We start from the raw sequence: 25,419 nt of genomic DNA, 5'->3' as shown, positions 1-25,419 counted from the left end.
CCTGCACAGGTATACCAGCTGGGCAAATAGAAAATCAAAGGGTTTATTATGTGATGATTAGCCATTGTAGAAGAGAAAAAGGCTAGTGAGAGGAACAGTGGAAGAATACTGTAGGCCTAATAGTTCTTATCTTTATCAAGCTGAGACAGTGTGGAAAGAGAGCTGGCAAGGATGACAGCTGCTTTCCTCAGACATCTGTATGTAGGGACAGGGTGATACCGAACATACGCTATTTGTGGAAGAGAGAGCTGCTCTCCATCATACCTTTGGGAAATTTTCTTTTATCTGACCTTGTGTTGGGCAACAGGATTCCAGCTAGAGGGATGAGTTGGGTATTTCATCAAAGACTACACCCTTCTTCTTCCTTTATGCTGAATAAGATTTCTTGGGAAGTGGGTGAGCAGGGTTTGCTTCAATGTGCATTGTGTGTTAGTCCACTTTTAGCCACAAAATGAATTTGACAGGTTGGGAAGCCATCAGATCTGAATGGGAATGGCGGTGTTCATTTTAAATATGGCTGATGTAATGTCTGATTGGTTAAACTCCCTTTGGCCCATTTAGAGCAAGATTAGATTATACTATAGATCCAGGGATCTTTTGTCTTTGTTAGTGAAATTCATAGAGCTTCTTTGGGGCTGTATTTTGAAACATAGATACTATTCAGTTGCAGATGTGTTTGAGTTTGGCATGTCCTATAGCTCTGTTCTTGGGCAGCATCTTAACTAAAAGAGGAAGAAAAAAAAAAAGGAAAAAAGGTCAGATGGTGCCTCAGGCTTCACTTTAACAACCCCCTCCTATTGATGTGCCTGAAAAAAAAGCTGCAGGGTATGACCTTGATATCTTCTACTTTAAATGCCTGTATTGAAAGTATGAAGTGTTCTTTGTGTATAATTTTTTTTTCCTTGCTATTTTAAAGGCTTTCTTTTTGTTCTTTAGATTACATTGGTTGCTAACTCAGTACTGTAACATTCTCGTGGCAGGAAATGTCTGTATATGGAAAATTTGCAGCCCGACTTTGGTAATTCCCACAGACTGTCAGTTCTATGCAGTGGCTATGTATATTCTGGCCTCATGTTGGCAAGAGAATTCAATTGTGTTCCTACAATGGGATAGGATTTAAAGCTTTTAGCTGCTTTTGTTTCTTGTGGAAAAGATGGCTTCTGGCCATTCGAGCAGAGAGTGGCATGGCTTTCTACACGGGACTTGGAACGACCAAGCTTGATTTTAAACAAAAATTCCAACTTGATATGAAAGGCTCTAGGACATGATCTCTTCCCCTCCTGTTCCTTTCATCAGCTCCAACTCTAATGTACGCTTACAGAAATTAAGGGCATTAGTGGACACTGAATACAATGCCAGTACAGCCAGACTGATTAAATCGCTCTCTGACAGTCTCCCTGCCCCTCCCTGGCAGACAATGACCAAATATCCATGCAAGCCAATCCCTTAATATCCTGATAGTGCACTTCCAATGAGAAGTGTTACTTCTAGCGATTTATGAAGTTTCAAGTCAGTACTGGGGGGCAAATGAAGTTTAGACTTCCAGGAGTGGAACAGTCACTGCTGTTTCACATTACTCATGATTTGATTTAAAGGAAAGTTATAAAGATAACCAGAAAATGCATAGCCTGGTACGGCCGAAAGATCATTACCCATTACTGATTTTCCATGTGAGGGATGACGAAGCAGCTGCATGTAGTTCAAGGACCACCAAAAGGGACTTCAGAGCTTTAGGACATCTGTTGAAGGAATTGAGGGCATATGTCATCTTTTTCTTCTCTGCTTCCTGTAATGGGTAAAGGCACTAAAGAAATGGACTCTTATCTATTAATACTTGGCTTCACAGTTGGTGCCACTGCCAAAACTTTAGGTGGCCTATGTGGCAGCAGGCCTGCAGTCCAGTTGGGTTTTATCTCTCTCAGAGGGTGAAGAGGATTCTTGGGGTAAAATCTAGCAGAGCTCGTTGGCCAGGCTTTAAATGAGGTTTGAAGGGGGGGCGGGAGGGGAGGGGGCAATAGCAAGCTTGCCCATGATAAGACGTGGGGTGGCATAGCTATGTTACAGGGCGAAGGTGCTGTTGGGGGCCTGAACCTGCTGCCCAACACTGCAGCATACTTGAAATCTTATGACAATGAGCTAGGGACCACTCAGGCAATAGGAGAAGGCAACAGGTTTAGGGATATGCTTCAGAGGGATTAAGGAGTTATCCCCCAAAAAGGCAACAAATCCAGCTACTGAAGTGCCTGTAGACCTACACAGGCAGCATGGAAAACAAACAGGAGGAGTTGGATGCTGCTGTGCTGCTAGAAAACCATTACATAGTTGCCATCACTGAAACCTCGTCCAATGATTCCCAGGACTGGAATTTGGCTGTTGATGGCTGTTCACAGAGACAGGCAAGGAAGGAGGTGAGGAGGCACTGCCCTCTACATCAAGAAAAGAATAAAGTATGGAGAGCTATCCTTGAAAAATGGCCAGGAGCCAATTGAAAGTCTATGAGTGAGAGTTAGAGACTGAGATAAAAAAAAAGAGCCTTGTGGTTGGTGTCTGCTATGGACCACCTGATGAAACAGAGCCTTTTGATGAAGCCTTTTTTCTATAGCTACAGGAGGTGTGACAGTCATGGGTTCATGTGCTGCTGGAGGATTCCAACCACCATGACATTTGCTGGAGAGGTAGTATGGTGAGCTGTAGACTCCTGGAATTCATCAAGGATAGCTTCTTGAGCCAAATGATTCTCTTTAACATAATCTGATGTGATATGACGAGGGGAAATCATTTCAAACTGAAAGAGAGGATCTGAATATAAGGAAAGTTTTTTAATGATTAGGGTAGAGAAGCCCTGGAACAAGAGAGGTGGTGGATGCTGCGTTCCTGAAGACATTCAAGGAGTCTGGACTCTGAGCAACCTGATCTAGCTGTCATGTTCCTGTTAATTGCATGGGAGTTGGATTAAATTTTAAAGCTCTCTTCCAACTCCAACAATTTGGATTCTATGATTCTGGAAAGGGTATGATCACTTTTTTGGCTGTGACATATTCGACCCTCCTGCCATCCATTCACAACTGTACTAGTGAAGTTCAAATCTATCCTGATATCATATTTCCAGGCTAATATCTTCTCACTCTTCATATGCTTCATCCACTGCTTACTCTTTCAGGGCTTTTTTGTTAATGGTTGTGCTTGGTCATATTTGCCCTGGGGATTCAATGGAAAGACTCTTACTAACATCAGTGAAACCAGAAACCAGATTAGACCCTTTCTATTTTCCTACTCATTTCTTTTTTTTTTTTTTTTTTCCCTTCACTCTATATGTCTGTGAGGAACACTGATAATTCTCATGCTGAAGTGAGGCACTTTTGTGTTTCTTCAGATTTAATTTCCCCTTTCTCTTTTTTTTTTTTTTTAATCTCTAGTGAATAAAATCAAGGATTTATTCAGAAAAACTGTCTGTCTATAAGTATCTCATCAGCTACTGATGCCAGCAATGCTTTGAGTTTTTTTTTTCCCCAGCTTTTCATTGTGTTTAATGTTTAAGCGTGTTTGATTACTAGATTATTGAAGCAGTGACCAGTTTGTTCTTATGACCCATGTAGAACTTATGATAATCTATAATTAATGCATCAAAAACCAGCAGAGCTGATATTTCCTTTGTTTACCTCTTAAGTCCAAAGATAACAGCAGTATGTGGGAGGATATCACTGTGCTAAGTTGCTGAGTTGTCTGATTTTAAAAAAAACAGCAAAATAATCTATTGTGTACTTTGACCACCTCGCCTGCATTTTCCCTTTTAATCTTGTTCTGGTTCAGTGTACTGCTTGCACAGATTCAGTTTTAGATACACATGACATTGGCCTTAACAATAGTATCTAGATAAGCTATTGTATATAATCTGAAAGGAGTAGGAATGCATTGGGGGAATAGTAGTTTGGACATCTGGTAACTGAGTCTGGATATGATTTAGTTGCAAAACATAGTATATATTAAAACCAAACAAAACAGCCCTCAGAACCCCCATTCTTTAGATCTCCAACTGCCTTCTTCTGGCCATGTGTGATACCTCTTGTTTTTAGCCATGGTCCATTTCACTGTCCCCCACTGAAAGTCAATAAAACTGGGGTAACTGACCTACTCTATTAATGTTATTAGCAGGACCAGAAGCAGGAGTAGAGTCTGTCTTGTATCACCTTGACACAAGTCCCAGGACTTGATGTATTTTTGGGTTTGTTTCAGCAAGGCAGTTCCTCTTCCATGGCAGCAGTCAGTACAGGATGCTTCAGGGGGAGGCACATGTAGTACACGTGAGGTAATCTTCTCCTCAATGGAGTCTCCTCCTTGTCTATCTACATACTGTGTCCTGGAACATGTAGTTAGCTATCCTTCCTATTTGAAAAAATGCGGCGACTGTAACTCACTCCTCATCCTGGCCTACATTGTCACCTGGGCCTTCTTGATGCAGACCCTCACTGCTCTCCTGCAGTGTAAGCTGTTGCCAGCTGTCTGCTGAGCTGCAGCAACTGACCATGTCATGCGCTTGTCCAAATTTCAAAGAAAACCTGTTGGATTAAATCCACGAAAACAGATTTTAGCAGCATAATGTCCAGTCCTTGCTTTCTTAAAAAAGCGTGTAATTCTCTAGGGTTTAACATTTGTTGGTATTTGATTTAGTTCATTTAAAAACAATGAATCTGTCCCTTCACACACCTTGTGGAGTCGTGAGCACACTGGTAAAGGATGTGGGAGCTGCCAGATAACTACAGTACTGGCTGCTAACAAAAGGAGCTGAACGTTATGGATGAAGATGATTCCTCAGGGAAGAGCTGGGCCTGGTGGTTAAAGCTCTCTATTGATAGTTTCAGGGGTGCTGTTGCACACAAGTGATAATAATGCCTTCCACTGAATTGTGTTGCTACCCTTCTGTTGTAAACAAGAATTATATACCACTTCCCTCCTATTGTTGCAGCTGGAGCTGTTCTTTGGCTATCTTTAACGCTAATGCACTTTTCCATTCCTTAGATCTCTTTGTTTTCCAGTCTCCTTTTCTATATTCTGTATTTATTCTCTCCTCTCCTCTCATTTCAGTTTTTATTTGTTTCCCTGGGCCTGACACTCCAGGAACACCAGATAAACATGTGAGGGGATTGCTACTTGGGCAAGACAAAACTTTTGAGGCCAGGAAAAACATTTCTGCTGTATGAAACTGTTGTGGCTGAAACCTTAGAACAAACACGTGACATGGCAGTGAAGAAACCAAATGAATATTCTGCACAAATACTAGACACTAGGAAATACATGTATGTTATCTTTACTGTCTGTGTTCCTGCTTATGTGGCACCTCTGTTCTGCACTGGTGGACTACAGACTTTCTCTACAGCTCCAGGACTTCAGACTGCTGTGCGTGGTCATTTTGGAGTTTCAGTTTCTTATCCTCAGCTTTCTTGGTAATGCAGTCCCTATCATTTTGAACTGGGAGTCCAGTTCAGAGGTCGTTTCACCAACCAATCCCTGGAGATGCCTCTGCCCAGTGAAGCAGCCACTCCCATTCTGAGGATAACAAGCTACTGCCATTACCAACTCTGTTGCTCTGGGCAGCCTCTGCTCTCTACTGCTTCCTCTACTGGGATCTGTTTATCTCAGCAGCTGAAACAAGCCTGCTTTCTGAGTAGTGCAAGTGTCTTGGCACTGACTGGAAGAAAATCCACAGCCAGAAATACATGCCATGCCAGACACAGTTCATTTTGGTGAGCTTGTGGTCTAAGAACACTCCTACTTGCGGCCAGAAAGTTCAGGCGAGTTCTCCGATTATATTTTTCAGATTGATTTAGCTTGGTGTAGCAATACGAAGAATCAGAAGATAGACCCAACTTTTTTCTTTTTCAATCGTACACGGTTGTGATGACTTCCATTTGCCTTAAACCAACTGGAAGTGATCTGTGGAATGAAAACAAAGAATCTGTTTACATATCCTTATATCTACTCTTACCTCAGTACTATTCCGCAGCTTCTATCCATCCACCTGCTTAAATAGCCTCACTGGTATATTCTCTCTGAAATGCTCCCACCCATCAAATATTTAGAAATTCAAATCACTGAAATGCGTTCTGTTCAAGTGAGACTTGCAACGCAAATAGGACTGTTGTCACATGACAGTCTAAACTTAATGAACTGACAGGATATAACAGGGATATGTAGGTGTCTGTTCATGTAAGATTTCTTACTATTTGTTTACTAAGGAAGAAGGAGATAAAATTAATCCAGTTTTTTGTTCACAATAATTCTGATGAGATTTTTACCATTGGGCCTGTGACCAGGGCTTGTCACCCTTCTGCAGAAATAAAAAATATTAAGTAATCAGACAAGTTTGAGGTAAAATATAAACTGTGAATATTTCCCAGCATTTTTTTCATCAAAGTAAAAATCATGGAGCATTTTACTGCAGGCATAACCAGCGATGAAAAAAAGAATTAACTGGTTCTATAATGACTAACACCTCTGAATTTCTGTAGGTGGAAACAGCAGCAGGAAGTGAGGACCAGGTAGCACAATGATAGCTTGCCTCTTTGTCAGGCTCTGTATATGGAGATGGTACCCATGTCACTGTGTCATTGGGTTTCTTCAGCACAGTGTCCACTATGGCCACTGTTCACAGTAGCAAAGCTGCGCTGTAGCTCATGCAGCTTAGTCCAGCCCTTGTCAGCACCGTGAACTCTAGATGCAAACCTGAACTTCTGCCAGTGACGTCTGAACAGTGTATGGCTATGCCAGGAGGGATTAATGTAAATACATCATACATCATTTCAGGTTGTTCCCCCTTTGTTGTGCCACTGCCTTTGCAGTCAGCTCTGCACTGGTGCGCTGCTGCTCTCAGAGAAGGGAGTGGCAGTTGCATAAAGTGCTGCTGTCATCATCGCAGCCTCACGTGCTGTGTCCTGCTGCCCTGCTGTGCAGAATGGAGGGCAAACCTGGGTAACAGCCTCTCGGCCCATGCCTCCTGCTCTGCTGTGCCTCTTATTTGGAGGAACCGATGTGGTAGACAGCATCATGAGAACAGTGTGTACCACTTCCTTCTATGCAGTGCAGAAGTATCAATCTGAAAGTTGTGGTTGATATTATTTTCCCATGACAAAGTCAATGGTGTTCTGCTACAAAGCAGTTTGCTGGTGGGGCTATTTCAGTTCCAGTAGTTACATAGTACAAAGCCTTTAGGTTAACCCTGAAGGGGGTGGTATGCAGACTTGACTTTTGGAGCAAGGAAGCTCCAGAGAGGAAGGTTTAAGGAATAATGCACCATGTCCAGAACACCTTCCTCAATTTTCATTAAAGAATTCAGCCTTAGGACTTGAATTTCAGGTCCAGTTTTCAACTAGAAGCCTACAATTTCTTCCACTTCCTTTTGAAAATGTTGGTTACTGAGTAGGCAGCTCATGATGTATTCAAAAGGAAATCTGCTAGATTTCCAGAATGCAGAGCAAGCATCTGTAAGTGAAGTCTTTTTGGTTGGATATTGGTATTGTGAATCGCTGATGAAAATTCAGTCAAAGAATTTGAATAACGTGCTGAGAATCGTAGAACGGATTCATAGCAGCCTGAAAAAGGCCACATCTCCTAAATGTCAATCCTGTGTTTTGACCATAGGATCATCCCTTTTCTGTCTCAGTGGTTAAGTAATAAAATGTTACAACACACAGAATTAAGGCCTATTTTAAATCCACTGTTGATAACTCTTCTGTTGTTGTTGTTGCTGGCTTTAGTTACCTTATAGGATCCAGTGAATGGCATTATTCCTTAAAAAATCATTAAAAACCATTAAGCAAACCAAAAGTGAATCTGAATGACTTTTAGCAGAGACAGCAAAGAGGAGAGGCTTTGCAGTACAGGGCTGGTCCTTTCAGGGCTGTGGACGTATGTATTCACTTGGCTGGCAGCTTGGAAAATACCAGTGTGGTGAGGGCGAGGACGGTCTGTAAAAGCCTGTGTGATTTTATTCTTGGCTTGCATGCTTTCACTGTCAATGAAAATGCTGTGTGGGATTCAGTTCCTCTGAACTAAGTGAAAAGGCCACAGGTGCCAAATCTGATTGCTCTCAATGGCCATCTTAGACACAGAAGCACTACAGAGAGATTGTGTAGGTGGTGGGGCAGAAGCAGCAGTGCCTATGACTTGGGGGAGCTCCCCTCATCTGCTTGCCAGGAAGACCTGTGAGCGGTGTCTGTGGAGAGAAGAGCTGCAGGCTTGGGCAACAGGTCTGAGCAGATCTGCTGGACTGAAACTGCTCTGCAGCACAGGAAATGGCTGTCTTCCTCTTTTTGCTTTCACCCAGTGCTAAGCCCCCAAATCTGTGAGTGCTTATGCACGTACTTAACTTTACTACTGTAAATAATTCTGTTCAACTCAATAGGGCTATTCATAGTCAAGCTGAGCATGTGTGTTCAATGTTTGCAGGATCAGACGCGGCAGAAGCTGGCTGCTGTGCCATTTAGGGCTGGTAATTCCATCCCGTAGGCCCTGCTCTCCTTGTATGGAATGATTTCATTTTACACAGACTTTGCTTCATTTTCCACATGTCAGCCCTCAGTACGTGTGCTATTACTGCATACCAGTGCTGAATACTCTTGCCTTAGGTATCTCATGAAAAGGGAGCAACTTAAAAGTGAATGCAAATTTGAACTAAATTCCTGTCCAGTATGCTGCCCTGTTTTAAAATATTCAGAATGCTTTAAAATTGGCAAGAGCAATCTGCTGTTTTATGTTGATTTTTTCCTTTCTTTTAATCCACTTGTAACGTGTAAACTTCTAGAATCCACAGCAAAAGATTGGGAATTATTGTACAGGATAAGATGCAAGTAGAGTAAAAGGCAGCCCTCTGCTACCAAAGAGCTCGTAATCAAGCAACAAGCTGTGAGAGCCCGAGCGGAGGCACATAGTTATCTGGAATTGGCTGAAATGAATTGAATAAAAGCACAGTATGGGTAAGGAGAGGCTCTACAAAATGTCACATTAGGGGATTACAGCTTACAATTTGCATAAGGGTTCAATATGAAGAAAAATACAGTCATAAGGAATACAGCTGGAAGGAACCCAGAGCAGTTACTCACTACTGCCCCAATTGCTTTCAACTGTAATTTTCCAGAGCGCTCAGAGCTCCCTTCAGTTTGTCCATGCTTGCAGCTGTAGTCTCTTCCTGTATCCCACTCACAAATACATATATTGAATAGTTGGGCCCCCTAAAGCAGTGCCCTATGTCTCACAGGTTGACATACTTTCCAGTTTGACAATTTCTCACTGATAACTCGTCATTCTGGATATGATTTTTGCATGTTGCTTTGCATCTGCTTCCTGACGCTGCCCCAGCTTGCCTGTGGGAATGTTCCGTGTTGCAGTGTGAAAGCCTTAGCAAAGCAGCAGTGGAGAACACCTCCGCTGGGCTTTAGGCTTGTTTCTTGCCTTAAAGGAAGCAATCTCAGTCTGAAGGGACTTGTTAATGGCAAATCCCCACTGACGTGTCCTTATTTTTGAGGTGCTTACATAAGGGCTGACTGATTTGTTCTGGTGTCTTTCCAAGAACCAAAGTGTTAGGTTCAGAGCTGTGTCATTTCTAGGATCCTCCTTTCTCTCTAGTTTTGCAGATCGCTGCATTCACCCTTTGCTGTTCATGAAAAGCCTCATCTTTCCTTCACAGGTTCTCACAGATAATTACTAATAACTCTGAAATAGCTTCAGCATGGTCCTAGAATGTTCAAGGGCAAACTTCACCAGGCTGTTCTCTTTTTTTCCTTGCCTCCTGTCCATCTGCTCTGCAGGTTATATTCTGTCTGAGCGCAGGTGATTTAAGAGTGTCTGCTAAACAGGTTAGTGGCCTACTGACGAAGGGCTTATCTTTTTGCTGAGTACAGGCAGAAAAACAGCCATGTGCTGCATTGCTAGAAAGGCTGAGGAACTGTGGGAGAGCTCTGAGCCCAGAACAAGAAGAAACAGTGTCATGAGAAAGAAAGAAGAGACAGTGGAAGAGTTAAAAAGTGGAGGGTGTCACAGAGGAAGCATTTTGTTGAGGAAGTTATTCTGACAGTAGGGCAAAGACCACAGAATGGAAGATGACAGTGTCTGTATCTGTGCATATTAAAATGTTGATGTCTCTGAACACAGCGGTGTTTTAGAGAGTTTATTTGCTTTGAAAACAGAGGTAATGTCTTCAGTGTAGCCCGGTTGTAAGGACCTATGAAAAGGCAGCGCTACTAATGCCTTTGTGGACCTGAGGTTCTAGGGCCTGTTCACAAGAAACAGACTGGCTCCTACCTGTGTTCTGTATAGTGTAAGATAGCTCTGACCAGCTCATGTGTTTTGAGAGCTATTAAGCTCTGGCTATGCTGATATTTCAGTTTATTTTTTGTTTACTGTCTGTCCCAGCCTGAGTGAGAATGACAATGTATAGAACTATTGTTGTATACAGAATTGTTCTGCTTCCATCTTCTATCTGCTATTTTCCTTGGCGGAGGTGTGAAGCTCAGTCCTATAACTTCTTTTTGTGAATATTCAGACCTATATGGGAACCACTGAAAGAAAAGACTTGGATGGATCAGGTCTCTACTTCAAAGATGCTTATTTTTGAACATTTTTGCTTATTTACAGAATCTGCTTAGTTATGTGAAGCCTCATTTATTCTGTTTTTCTCCTTGTCAAGATGAACTTGACAAAAGTAACATCTTTATCTTCCTCTTGTTCTTTGTCTTTCTAAAGAGATCTAGCTACACCTTAATTAAAATATTTGTATCTGACCAACTAAAAAGAATAGTTAGTCTATGTTCTGTAGTCAGTTCTTGTGAAGATGGCTCAGAAAGCCAACACCCTTCAACAAAAATTGTCAGACACAACACTGAAATGCTGGTTTCAGTTATCTTGGATTATTTATGTCATCAGCTTTCTAAGAGTTAATTACAGTGCATGATCTTGTTACTGAGGACAATGAAACTGATTTGTCTATCTGCTAAACGAAGAGTTTTGTGGTCTCTTCTTGTTACTTTTGCAGCATTGCTTTTCATGGTTAGTGTGTGACTTGTTTTAATTTATTCCATTATCGCTTGCTATGCACGCTGCACTGCAGTGGTCATTTCTAACCAGAGGCATCTGAAAGACTCCACACTGCACCTCTGAGTAACCCAAAACATCACAGATACTAAGTAATTTGCAAAGCACATACACTTTTATTTTTATTCTTGAAAAATCAGAAATCGCTAACATGAATAAGTAATGACTGCAGTAATTTTCTTGTCTGTGGTCACTTCCTGCACAGTTGCAGTTTTCCATTCTAACAGTGGCACTTTATCAGTTGTTGGTATGGAGAGCTGTTTAATCAAAACATTGTTAAATGCCAAATACTGGAAAAAAATGAAAAATGTATTTGTGAAAAGGGAGGGGCAATCATTTCTTTTTTCTTCATTTTGCTACTAGACCAGCTATCTTGACTATAGCTGCGGTCAGTGGGTGAAAGGGTACTCGATTAGAGGAATGGCATATCCTTCTCACACGTTATTAAAAAAAAAATCAACAAATCCAAGCACCTCTCAGTGCTATGTGGTTTCCTTAGTCAGGTGAGCTGCAAAATCTGTGCATTTATAAATGATCTGTTTTCATAGAGCGCTGCTCCTGAATACATTTGCCACTGAGAAAATGCCTGTTTGTAAATGTTATAAACATAATTGCTTCTGAAATCACAGAATCATAGAATCTGTAGAGTTGGAAGGGACCCTTACAGGTCATCTAGTCCAGATCCCCTGCAGTGAATAGAGACAGTCACAGCTAGATCAGGTTGTTCAGAGTCTTGTCCAGCATGATCTTGAATATCTCCAGGGATGGGGTATCCACCTCTTTGGACAATCCATTCCTGTGCCTCACCACTCTTACTGTAAAATACTTTTTTCTTATATCCAGCCTAAATCTCTCTTCTTTGAATTTGAAACCATTTCTCCTTGTCCTATCATATCAGACTCTGCTAAAGAGTCTGTCCCTTCTTCGTCACAGCCCCCCTTTAGATACTGAAAGGCCACTCTCAGGTCTCCCCAAAGCCTTCTGGATCATTTTTGTGGCTCTCCTCTGGATGCACTCCAACAGGTCTGTGTCTCTCCTGTACTGAGGACATCTGGATGCAGTACTCCAGGTTAGGCTTCACCACCACAGAGCAGAACGGTAGAATCACTTTCCTTGCCCTGCAGCCCAGAAGCAGCTGGCTTTCTGGGCTGTGAGGGCACATTGCTGGCTCATGTCCAGCTTGCCATCCATCTACTGATAACTGAATACATTTTTCAAAAGATTGGTACAGTTCTTCAGACAGACAAAACAAGGAAAAAATGCTTAATCATTGTGTCAGCCATCAGTTAGGTAGAAATAGTCTTGACTCAAGGCTCAGAGGCTCTCAGATATATGATTTGAATTTTGGATGGTCCTGTGTGGAACCTGTAGTTGGATTCCATGATCTTTGCCTCTTTCAACTCAGCATATTCTGTGATTCAAGATGAGGCTCCTTCTGGAGTTGTGTTCTATGACTGTGCCCAACAAACCAGAGCCCCTGCTGCCAATTAAAACAGCAAGGGCTTGCTGAAATGCAGCTAGACACTGTGTCTCTGAGCAAGGCCTCATCACATCCAGGAGCTCCAATTAGATGGTTAAGCCAGCAGTCTACTTGTCTTGGGTCTCAGGAACACAGATTACAAGCCAGGATCTTGTCTCAGTGAATGAGGAAATATATGTCCTATGAGGATCTTTGTGATCCTAGGAAAAGGAAAAACAAATTAAAATTCCTGATTGCCATTTCTCAGATCAGTGTATATTTAGGATTCCTACTGAAATCTCAATGCATTTTGAAGCCACAATCAGCTAACCTGATACACATGGTTATCACATGGGATACACATGGGTGGTGTGACAGGAGATGCCTATAGTTTTCAATACTCATCATTTTGGTACCTGGTTTCTGCTTCCTTCTCCAGTAGTGAGTCTCTTCCAGGCAGGTATGATTGCCAGCTGAACTGCTTGCTGTCTGAACTTGTGTCCTGAGGCCTGGGCTCATGACTCGACTGCAGCAAATTGTTTCCACTTAGAGAAGCCCCAGACATCTCCCATTAGCTTACCAGCTCCCAGAGAGGAGCCACTTGATTATAAACTGCCACCTTCAAGCTGTTTGGAAGTGCCCATTGTTTGAAAGGCTGACTAATGCACTTTTTGGCTACAGGAAATTTTGGATGTGGATAGCAGATCAAGTATTGTGATTTGGTAAAGATGTATTTCTGGGTACGTTTCTTCCCATCCTCTATGTATATATGTTTAATGACTCAGGATGAATCATTTGACATTCAGTAAAGCTTAGGCTCAAATCCTCAGTTTAGGAATTAGGCACCTTAAAAGATATGGAGTAAAGATAACAATGCATTTCTGTCTGGCTGGCAGGCATGCAGGTGGAAGCTCACCAGGAGACTGGAATAGAAGTGGATACCACGTATACTTGTGTGAGATATTTCTGGCACTGCTGTAAATGGATCATGTTTTCACCTGCTCTCACTTATTTTAAAAGTATCGCTGGACTAGGCTATTTCTTTATTATTATTTGGCTTTGTTTTCCTGTGGGATCATAAATACGTGACATGGTGAAAGCATCCACTCCAAGTGCAGCTGGCTGCAGAGGCATTCTGCTGAAGTTATGCCAACACAAGATAGCTCTGTTTATGCCAACAGTGATACCCTGTACCAGGTTTTTGACAAAGAATTGCATCTTTTTTCTTTCCTAAAGAGTAGAATTGGGACAGAAAAGCATTCTGGCAGTACCTGGGTGTGCATGATGGAGGGAGGAAGAGTTTTTTAATCAAATATATTTAAAGAGAAGGATGAAACCGTTCTTTCTGCAAGTAGTACTAACTGTGAGAAAATTTTGCTAAGTGCAGTTTCCAGTTTTGATTTCATTTATTTGTCTTATGTAAATCTGAAATATGTACACTGAAGTCATTGAAGTTTCACTGACTTAAACAACTGCAGCATTTACATCAAATGGCCTTCCTAACAATTTGTGCTGCTGCAAGCAAATACAATTCATAATGGTACATGAGCTAATATGTGCATGGGGCATTCTTTTGTGGATAGTGTGAGATACACAGACTGCCAATCTAATTCTTAGAATGGAATTTTCTAGAGTAACATTGAAGTTAGCTAATTTCCCTTTAGTGGTACTGAAGAAACTTAGAGATGTCAGAAATTTACTTATTATGAAAAAAACAAACCTTTTTGTTCTTATGTATTTAGGTGATATTCCTATGATCTTTTTACACTTCTCAAGGCATAAAGCTGACAATTCTTTAAGCCATTTCTATCTGCTCAAAAAGGCCAAAGGCTAAGAGGCTCTGTTACTACAAAATTCGCTTTTCTCTTTCTGGTCCAAAGAACAGAAACAATATTTTATTTGGATTGTTCTTTCTCTAGGGAAATAATAACTTCTGCTTCCACCCTTTGAACCAGCTAGGGATTTGTTGTAACTTTCAGTGAAACTAACAGTGTTCGACTCAAAGCATTGGATTTACTGTGTCTAACATTAGATGTGTTTACTGCATCTAACAGTAATGTGATGTGTTCGATCAGAGAGCTTTCCTTAGGCAACAGCTAGACACAAAGCGAAATCAAATCAAAGCAGGAATCGAAGTATTTTATGGAAAGCCCTTAGCCTCTTTTCTCCCTCTCTTTCTGTAATTAATAGATTTTATTATTGTTCTAGTGGGTCTTCACTTGCTGAAAATAGCATTACCACATCGCCAAATATATACTTCCTAGAAAAAAAGCCGAAGTCCAAGCCTTCTATTTATTAATCGTTCTCCTTCATTAAAATATGTTATTTGTATCCAATTCTGATTCTTCAAGAGTGCTAAGTTCATGTATAGTAGTTCCTTGCACTTAAGATTCAAACTGTGTAATGCTTAGCATTTCCAACAGGCCTGTGCAGATGCCAGATAAATAATCTATTGTATAAAAACAATTATACTTTTTTAAATTGACACTTAATTATGATTACATTTAATCGTGAGGTAGGAGGAGGTATATTTTCCCAGTTACAAACGTATTTACCGATTAAGTTGGCAAATAGTTAAACTTGACTGACTACTTGCAGGAAAAGAAATACACTGTAAATGCTTTCATGGGTGTAGAAATAAACAGAAAGAAATCTGTGGTTAGTCAGATTCATATTTCGAAAATAATATCCTTTGCAAGAACAGCAGAAAGATAAAACCTGACCTGAAGCTTTGAATAGGGGTGGTTAAATGACTTCTATTTCTACAAAGCTGTTCCAATAAGATAACGTATGAAGTAAACATACGCACAGTAGTCAGTAACCAGCAAGTTGGCTTCAGTGTGGCACAAGGAGTTTTTATGACACAGGCTCACGTTGGCAACTCCAAGCCAAGAACTTTGGTGTAACACAGAACAGTGAACACAAGTCGACCTCTGCGAATATAACTACGGAGAGATACTATAGCACTTAGAATAATACTGAATAGAGAAACTCAGGCCAACTGTTCAATTTCTTTATGCCTGTCACTAGTCTTGGCCAAAGCTAGGCTGAAGCCAGGTCTGACATAAAAGCTAGAAACGCTAGACATTTGGCTGCTTGACTATTCTGTTTGTGGTTGGAATTTTAATGACATCATAGATATGAGAAACTACATACATAACGTACACAAAGCACTGTAAAGAGAATCCTAGAAGCATCCTTTTTTGGTTTGTAGGACCCTTTTACTGTGCTCCTTGTCCAACAGACACTATACTCAAGGTCAAGTTTCTGTTTTTTTTTTTCACTGCAAGAATATTTTTATATTCCAGAAATGTATTGGTATGTAAAAATAACCCATCGTTGCTTCTCAGTTTTGTCACCTTGTCGCCTTTCCATTTTAGGTGCTGTTGCATTTTTGTTTTAGGACAGCCTTTATTGGAGGAATAGATGCTTTTGGTTCTGTGTGAAAACAACATACTGCTAGGAAGAAGACCAGGTCCCATCTAGTGTAGCATCAAAACACAAGACTTGGAAGAGATAGTTCTTTGATACAATAAAAACTACATTGCAATCAAGCCCTGGAATTCTGGAAAGCTCTTGGTTAGTCACTGACATTCTGTGAATATCTGAGGAAGAAGGGGCTTCACCTAGGTGGAAGGCATATCCTTCCATTGAAAGAGGTTATTCTAGATTTTGTTCCAGAAATAAGAAGGGTTTGAGGGCTTTCAGAACAAATACTTTTCCCAGTGGGCTGGCAGAACTCAGTTATGCCTTCCTTTGCAGCATGTGAATTTGCCCCAGAGCATAGAAAGAGAGAGAACTTCACTGGTGTTGGATAGCTTTCTGGTGCTTTTTTTCTGAGCACTGAAGGAGAAAGCAAAGTATATTCAATTTTTAGAAGTGCAGATGTTTAAAAAACAAACAAAAAAAAAAAACCACCAAAAAAAAAAACCTATTCCTAAGACTGATATGCTTGTAATGCTACCATTACAGTGTCAGTAATAACTGCAAGAGCTTTGTCCTTTCAGCCTTCCTTGGCTCCCAGAGGCATGCGTTGAATAGGAGCAAGGACATATTTAACTGCTATCTGAACAGGCACAGGATGTTAATTTGGCAGCTTGACAGGCCTCCGATAGAAAGGGATTTTTTATTCCTGTTGTACGTGATCTTACTATACTTTGCACATATACAGGGAAATGTAGCAATGGGTGGAAGGGACAGAAGGTCAGGATATTAATTGGTAATGCTTAAACAGCCTTTGTAGTTGCAAGAATGCATTCAGCACTGTAAAACTGGGTGAGGCTGGGAAAGATAATTTAAACTATGTGGAATGGTATTATAATATGCTGATGTCTGTGAACCAGCTCAAATATTTGTTGAAGTCCATGTAGATATGGTGAAAAGATGCTAATTTGGCATGTGACATTTTGATTTCCTTGAACATATATTGATTTAATAACAAAAAAGTTTGATAGTAACAAGTAAAAAAGAGACTACATTAATAATAATACATTTCAAAAGCTATAAATTCTTACATATTAATTTATCTTAAAAATATATGCATAAAAATTAAAGAATATTTTCAGATATTGACTATATCTGTATTAGTAAGTTTGGTTTATGCACAGTACAGACAGATAAGGAGAGCAGTTACATGGTTCCATGAGTGCTGAGTTATCCATGGGCTGAGCAGCCACTGTTTTTGCAAGATGTCTGAATGCTGTCTAGTGAGCGCCTTGTCAAAACTCATTGATTGAGAAATGTGCTTGGGTATGGGCACATGCCAAGCTGCGTTACCAGAGCCTGTTGGCTGGACTGTGGCAACTGGTGATGTGTGTGCTCTCTGCTTATCCCAGCTGGGAATGGAAGGTATTAGCTGAAGCTGCTTGCTGCGGTGCACCCTGCAGATGGGCTGACAGGCTGTTGGGTGCTATGGCACAGGTCACTTTCAGTGATCTCTTAGCCTCCCGATGTGCTTCTCAGTGCAACTACTTGGCCCACTGCTACAGTCTGCTCTGTTGGGACTACCTTTGGATGAGGCTGATCTTTAAACTTCATATTATTTCATAGAATCATAGCATGGCTTAGTGTGGAAAGGATCTTGAAGGTCGTTGAACTCCAACCCCCTGCTATGGGCAAAGTTGTCCCCCACCAGCACAGGCTGCCCAGGGCTCCATCCAACCCACCTTTGAACTCTTCCAGGAATGGGGCATCCACATCTGGACAGTCTATGCCGGGGCCTCACCACTATTTATTCTCTAGCCACCTGTATATACCAGATGACTTTAAAAGAGCAGAAACGTAGATTTCAGACATGAGAAATGCATGTCATATAGTCACTTGAAACCTTTTCCTGCATCCCTTTCAGAGTCTGGGTTTAAGGTAAGAACACTGTTTCTTCTGTTGTACATGAAGTCTATATCCCCTTTGCAGTGTGTGTTTGCAACCCCTTAATCCCCCTCAGTGGGAACTGCTGACATTCCTTCTCCTTGGCCCTATGAAGTATGGGTGTCAACTCTGGAGGAGCATCACCACCTTGTTGAGCCCCTCTCTGCTCCAGACGAGAGCATAGACAGCATGTTAGTCAGGAACTTGCTGTGTTCTTGCTTAGCATGTTTCTCAGCAAAGCCCAGCTTTGCTCTCCCTTCTATGAGACTACGTAGATGTTTTCTATGGTGGGCTGTAAGAGGCAGTACAGGCCAACAGGCCTACGAAATCCAAAAGTCCTTCCCAGGCAGCAGTACAATGTTGAACTGGAGCTTTTGCATGGCAAGGCAGGCAGGAAATGGGTGCTGTAGGACAGAGTCAAGGCTCTGGTGGCTGGGATTTGCTCTTACCAGTTTGAGTCCTGTAGTACGTGTGCAATCTGCTGTCAGAGTATCTCCAGAGAGTACTTGGTTTCTGCTGTCTTATTTTACTGTCTTATTTTAGTAACACAGTCTAGACTTTGTTACCAGGAATCATGCTGGGGCCTGTTAACAAAGGTAATTTGGGTTGGCAGAGATTTAGAGTATGCATCTTGCTTGAGGACTGGAGCAAGGATAGAAGAAACGGCCTTTGACTTGCCCCAGACTTACTGCTTGAAAAAACCATGCTGCTAGTGCTGAGTCACCTTCTTTTCATTCTGAGAGCTTGGAGTTCACGAGGAATTTCTTGGGTTAGTTCTAAATTCATGTAGAAACAGAAATGGCATGGAAGGCACCAAGGCTCATGCCAGTAGCATGTGCAGGGCTGCCATCAAAGCTGGAAAACATGGACTTATTTTGTTAAGACCAGGGTTAAAGTGAGCTCAAGTTCAGAAACTGTCTGGGATAAGGAGAGTGGAAGAGAGGCTTTCTGTGGTGCTCAGGCAGCATGACAGGCAAAGCACAACACATCTCTTGTATAGCAAGGCCTGCTGGCTAGGGGCATGATGCTGCTGCTGAAAGCACTGGCAGCTGCAATGGCTAGAGTGCCTTTTCATCATGCAGCCCTTTTTCTCTTTGCTGAGCATCATGACAATCCATATGTTTCCCTCCTTCAGGCTAGACAATGAAAATCCAGACATAGTGAGCATATATAATGGCTAGTTTATATAGCAGTGTCCAGCCTACAGTAACACAACTGTTCTGTACTTCACAATTTTTTTTTTTTTTGCTATGAATCACTATAAGTATTGGCAATAGCAACAGGTATGGTCACTGAGGATATTGTTATTGATGTGCACAGCTCACTGTCTGAGAATGACTGCTTTTGCCCTTTACTGGGTCTAGGATATGTCATTTTTATTACATCACATCTCCAGCTTTGTTCTGTACTTGTACAAACTCTGAAGCACAGACACAGCTTGTGCTTCAGAGAGAACAGTCACATAAACAAGTCTTGAAAATGGGCAGGATAAGTAAACCCAAGGGATGCTTTTGATCCATGTTTATAGAAAATTGTCATGGCAGGTCAACAGTTTCACCCATGTTAATTGCAGGGAGACTGGAAGAAGAATACGATAGCTAAGGGAATGCTGATGGAAAGCTTCTGCTAAATGTGAGAAGCTGCAAGGGAAGAGCACAAGATTCTTGTTTGAAGATTTAATAGTGGGACAGAAGAGTCTGATGTGACGGTTGAACTAGAGATGAGACTAAAGGTTTATTTCTGCAACAGCTGATATACTGGGGGTGTGAGGTCCTCTCTATGAGGGACCAAGCCTGTGAAAACTTTACTTGGGCTGATTTTCAACTGCCTTAACTCCCTGAGCTAGTTCACTGTGCAACACAGAAGCAGCAGTGCTAGCACAAGAGAGGAAAATGATAGCATGCAGAGGGGAGCAGGATTGCAGCAGCCCAGATTCAGATAAAACTACCCAACGAGGGGACCACACAACAGCCTTCAGAGGCTAGGTGAGAAGTAATAGGTGCAAGGCAAGGAGTCTCACTACTTATGAGCGTATTGCTATGAGCTCTGCAAACAGTTGATATGATCTTGTTTTCTGGGACTAGTTTTGGACAGAGTATTTCAGTGGTGGAAATAAATTGTTGTGCATACTCCCATATACAGCAGAACTCAAAACCTGATTGTAGAAATAAGCAGCAGGATTGCAACTTGTCCCTGGCCTCAACATTTTGAGAGGGCAGTGATATAATAAGCTACTTGAGATATCTTGGGTGTAGCTTTTTAGAAGGAAAAATCTTTTCCCTCTGGTTATGTAGCAGCCAGAAGTGTTTGATCACTGTTGTTCCTGCTCTGAGACACTGATGGAATTTATCATCACTGTCACAAAGCTGTCTTTCCACAGGGTACTCTTCATTCACTCTATGGGACTTCTCCAGAAATACTATTGGCAAAATAATTTTATTTCAGCTGAAAAGAGAAGAAAGCCAGATATGTTCTCCAAAGCTAATCATTCTGGCTCTGGAAGGAATTGTTTTCTAAATAACATAAGTCCTTGCAGTCAGCTCTGAGCAGTGCCAGAGTTCTTCAGGGAGTTATTCTAAACTCTAGTCCTCAGCAAAGTAAGCTTTCCTACAGCCAAGTATTAGAGTTAACCTCCAGGCTTTATTTTTATCTACAGTTTTCTTGGCAAATCATGAAGATTATGTTTGGCATTTTATTTCTAGCTACAACCTTCTATCTTTGGTTTGTGTTACACTTTGCAGAGCTTAGAGTTTATACAGGGTTTTGAGTGTGTGATATAGATTCCAATAAGTTTCTATATGACCTACTTTAGAAGCTTGAACAAAGAAAGCCATATCCTGTGCTGGAAGATTTGAGCAGAGTTCTGCTGAACTGATGTTAGTATTGAATAAATGATGATTTTTAATATTGTTTTGTTTTTCTTTCAAATAGAACTGTAATAGAGAAGAAGGTGGAGAGCAAATTTATTATTGAAATGCAACGCACTAATAACACTGAAATATCTTGGAGAATGTAAGTACTAGGGGCCCTAACATTGTCATTATTGTATATATTTACTCTGAGAAATCAAATCCTAGAAACTTTGTTTATACAGTTTTAGTATGCTAGAGTTCTGGAATGTGTTTCTCTGTAGCTATCATAATAATTTTATATTACAAATAACAGTAAGTTTGCATAATGATAGCAAGACTTTATGTTCTTATTGCACCTTGCAATGAGGGAACATAAAGTATGTTACAGCTACTAGTTGTACTAAGTCAAAACTAAATGTGCAAATCTGATTTCTGCATCTGCTGATGTAAATGGATATTTTACTCACAACTTAAACAGCACTGATTATGAGTGAAATTATCAAAAGCACTCAAATTCACATCATAGAGCTGAAGATAAAAACAGTTGTCTCTGTGTGCTTTTGCTTTGCCAGAATAAAATAAATGAGAGGTTAAGACAAAAGCTAGTGGGGAGATAAAGTGTAATGCCAAACCAGTGATGGTGCCTGCTGCCTTTGAAGTTCAGCAAGGTAGTGGCAGTATTAAACTGGGAAGAGTCTCCTAAAGTTTGCTAAATAATTATATTTTAAATCCAGAAATTGGGAAGGAATGAAATAAGAACTGTTTCTTGGCTGTAAATGGTCATTTCCTTAAAATACAAAGAAGAGAGAGAAAACATTGCTAACTGTCTTAGGGTATGTCTATATGGACTGTTTCTCTGAGAAGTGATCAGAGCTATCAGAGTACCACGCTAGCACACCAACATGGTTCTCAGTTCAGAAAGGCCTCACAGATCAGCTCAGAGAGAAGGCAGAATATACTCTAATCTGTCTGAATTTGTCTATGTGAAGATATCAATTTTTTTGTTTGGTTGTTTTTCCTACTCTGTTCGTGTATGCTTCTGAGAGGATGTACTACTATTGCTTAGGATATAACATAGACATATTGATTCAGATGTAGTGAAGCCAGGATAGCCAAAATGATTTGTAAAGCTGCAAATCTTTAGTAAGGAAGACTTTTGCTCAGAGTATTTCTTGTCCGGGGAAGAATAAGAGAATGGTAGACACATTATCTGCCTTTTTCTATGCCTTCTACTTCCAGACCAAGGTGTTCTTCTCTTAGACATATTAAGTGCATGTCTTTATTTTCAAGTATATTTGAGTATTATAATTATGAATATGAAAATTAACAAAGAATACTTTCCAAGTTCAAATAAAACAGATGAACAGGCTGCACGATAATTAAGTGCTGTAAATAGGATCTTGAAAATGGATATACATTAAATACAAATGTAAATATGCATTCGAATAATGGGTAGAAATCATCAAAATCAACACTGTAAAAGTCACCTTAGTTTAGGATGTTTTAGGTAATAACTGCTGACATTTTATTTTTGTGGCAACATTCTTCTTTAAGTATCATAGAAACTTTCATTGTCCTAAAGATGACAATACCACTTGTTTCAAAAACTCTCTTATATCCATTCATGAAATGCTTAAACAAGGATAGTAGCAAACATTATTACATTCTGATAGAGAAGACAGAATCTGAAAATTTGTATCAAAATCAGAGGGACTGGAAATTCACCTCTACCAGTGAGTCTGCTGATGTAACTCAAGACACTGCTTGCAGTTAGTATCACTGATAGGGAAATAGTGACCATGTCACTTCGGGTAATCCTATGAAAAAATGACTCAGTGCTTAGTGGTGGGCAAAACAACTGGTGGAACATTAGAAATTATTGGGAAAAGAATAGCAAGCAAAAAGAAGATACAGCTGTGTAAGTATTAGAAACCCACAGTTTCAACACTGCACAGCTGTGCCTCAGAGTACAGCACAGCTGGAGGTGTAGGAATTGGTTCAGTGCTACAAATTGAATTCTGTGCAGAGGAGGGTTTCTAGTGGCCAAGTTCCATCAGTCACCCCTGTCCTCAGGAAAAGCTAATCACTTCATTGGAGGAATGAAATGACAGAGGTTTACAAGGTGAGGTGTGATATGTGGAAAGTTAACAAGAAATGAATACTGGCTGTTTCTTACAACTTAACAGGGAGCTCATACTTCTTCAGTCACAAGGCAATGAATTTAAAAACAAAAGGCAGTTGGCTCAGCAAAAATATCAATCAATTCAAATACAAGTCATGGTCAATTTGTATATTGGCAGTTCATGAGCAGGGAGGTCTGGAGACAGCCTTCAGAGTAAGAGATTCCTGCACTGGCTACTGAGAACTGGAAGGATGTGTCGGGGAAAGATTATACCAGAACTGTTTTATTTCCTACGTACATGTACCTTCAGTCTCTGCTTTGGGCTGGTGTACGAAGTGGAATATGGAACATAAAGATCCATGATTTGATCCAGCAGTTGTCACCATGGTACTTTTCTTCTTGCAGGTATCCTGAACAATGAGCCCAAACCAGGCACGTATAGTACATGATTTCATGGGTACCTGATGGAGGAGCACAGGTTTAATACTTCATGTTGGGAATACTTTAGGGAACACAGCTGTCAACAAAGCAAGCATGAGTTCGCTAAGAAAGCTGACTTGAAATGAGATCTTGAGTTAGTTTCAAGAAAGGTTCCTATTTTCATCCAAGTTTGACTATTTGAAGTCTAAATTCTTGCATATGTGCTGAGCAACGAACATAGATTTTCTTAAATTTTTTAGTATGTGCAGTAGCTCATTCAGCATACCTGTCAATCTGTTTACTAACGTAACATAGAGTTATAAAGTATTTCAGGTTTAAAAGGTTTACTTACTTACTTTAAACTTAAAAGGTTTAAAAAATTACTTACGTCAGTTTAAAAGATGTAAGTAATTACTGGTGCCTTGTAAATCTCTTCCTAATAATCCACTTCTCTATTCTGCTTGCTTCTAAGTATTTTTTCTTTCCTTATTTATTTCATAAGTTATCTAATATCTGATTTTAAGAAGTCACATCGGATGAATTCCTGAGTTAATATTTTGTATGAAGGCTTCTGGTATGGAAGGTGAACAGCACCATCACAAATGTTTTTTGTCTTTCAACAAATCTTTTTTACTATCAGACAGGAATTTGTCTAGCTATACCACACCTTTAAAAGAGACCATAGTAAAGAAGCAGTATCATGAAAAGTATAAAACATCATTTCAGCTGCACAAAGATAGTTTGGTATCTCCCATGTACTTGTTGAGCTGTGCAGAACAACTTTTTGCAATAAGAAGCAAACAAAAAATGAAACACAAATAGTACAAATAAAGGAATTTTGACAGCATCTGCTGTCAGCATCTGCTGTCAGTACAGCCAGATTTGATTCCAGAAGGAGACACCGGATAAAATCTTATCTTTTCTAAGTTTTCATATGGTTAGACTCCAACTTGCCTTCTCACTTCTTCTCCCACTAATATCAATCAATCAATTAAAAAAAAAAAAAAAAAAAGCACATCTGAGATAATATAGCCATATTTTACCAATGCTGAAAATCCAGGTGGTCACACTCAATAGTTTTAATTCTTTGCTGGACAAGGGCATGAAAAATAGCGAACTATTGCTGGACTTCTACACATTATTTTTTTCCAGATCCCTCTGTAATTTGACAGGCAAATTGTTTTGCAATAGCTGCTGAATTAAGGTGAAGTCCATAATTCAGATTTGAAAGTCTTAAACGCAACTTCTCCATAATTGGAAATTCAGTGCCTAGATGTCTGTCAGGGACACAGCTATTTGTATCTTGCCAAAAACAACTTGGTTCACAATCACAAGGGAAAACTTAGCTTCCCAGCTGGCTGATGTGATGTAATCTGACTCCTGCTCAGTTACCAGAGTGCTGCAGGAACATGTGTTCCATTTGTTGACAGAACAATTGTCCTGGATAGCATTTACTTACAGTTCAGTACTTCCATGAATATTACAAGAACTTAAGTCACATAGCACAGAAAGTGCAGGTAGCACTTTCCATTTTCAGTGTTCTTCTAAGCACACTGCCAGCTCACTCAGTAAATCTTCTAGATTTACTAGATATTTACTAATTGCACAGAGTACAGGCAGTTTAGGACTTGGACAGATCATGCTGTACCTCGCTTTCCTCAGCTGGCCACTCTCATTTCTTCTCACTCTAGCCCGCATAACTTCTTTGTCCAAAGTTGCCTCATGGTGGGATTTGTGCCATGGTGATTTCCTTAGTGAAAACAGAAGAAGCGTGGAAGAGGCCTTAGTGACAAGAAGGACAGTGAGTTGGATGATGGTTCAGGGAATTGCACACTTGTGATCTAATATTTATAGACTTTTTTGCAGACATCCCACCTTTTTGAACAATCTGATGAATGTTTTTCTCATTAAGAAAAAAATAAAAGAACAGATCACAAGGATCTGGAAAGTAGTAATTTGTTTATGTTACCTGTTGGCGATCTGTGAGGAGTTGTCTTTGCTCAGACAATAATCTCTGGATTTGTGTTGTAATCCCTTCATTTCCTGAATAACACAGTCAAATTTGCCATCAATTCTTTTTCTTTTCACTTGAAAATCTTATTATAAGAAGTTGTTGT

At 40.4% G+C, this 25,419-nt stretch overlaps 1 long non-coding RNA gene across 3 annotated transcripts in view; it reads left to right on the top strand.

Moving 5' to 3' along the window:
- LOC104911529 (uncharacterized) overlaps positions 1-23,420 on the top strand; it is a 35,037-nt gene extending 11,617 nt beyond the window's left edge. For all 3 annotated transcript variants that reach the window (XR_014883950.1, XR_014883949.1, XR_793972.4), the window contains 2 exons: positions 20,840-20,920; positions 23,288-23,420. This is a non-coding gene — a long non-coding RNA (uncharacterized LOC104911529). The remainder of the gene's footprint in view (positions 1-20,839; positions 20,921-23,287) is intronic.
- Positions 23,421-25,419: the final 1,999 nt, after the last annotated feature.

Source organism: Meleagris gallopavo, chromosome 6 (assembly GCF_905368555.1).
Source record: "Meleagris gallopavo chromosome 6, MGAL_WU_HG_1.1, whole genome shotgun sequence".
Lineage (NCBI taxonomy): Eukaryota > Metazoa > Chordata > Aves > Galliformes > Phasianidae > Meleagris > Meleagris gallopavo.
Note: the sequence above shows the minus strand (reverse complement) of the source record. Positions and strands in the feature narration are given on the sequence as shown.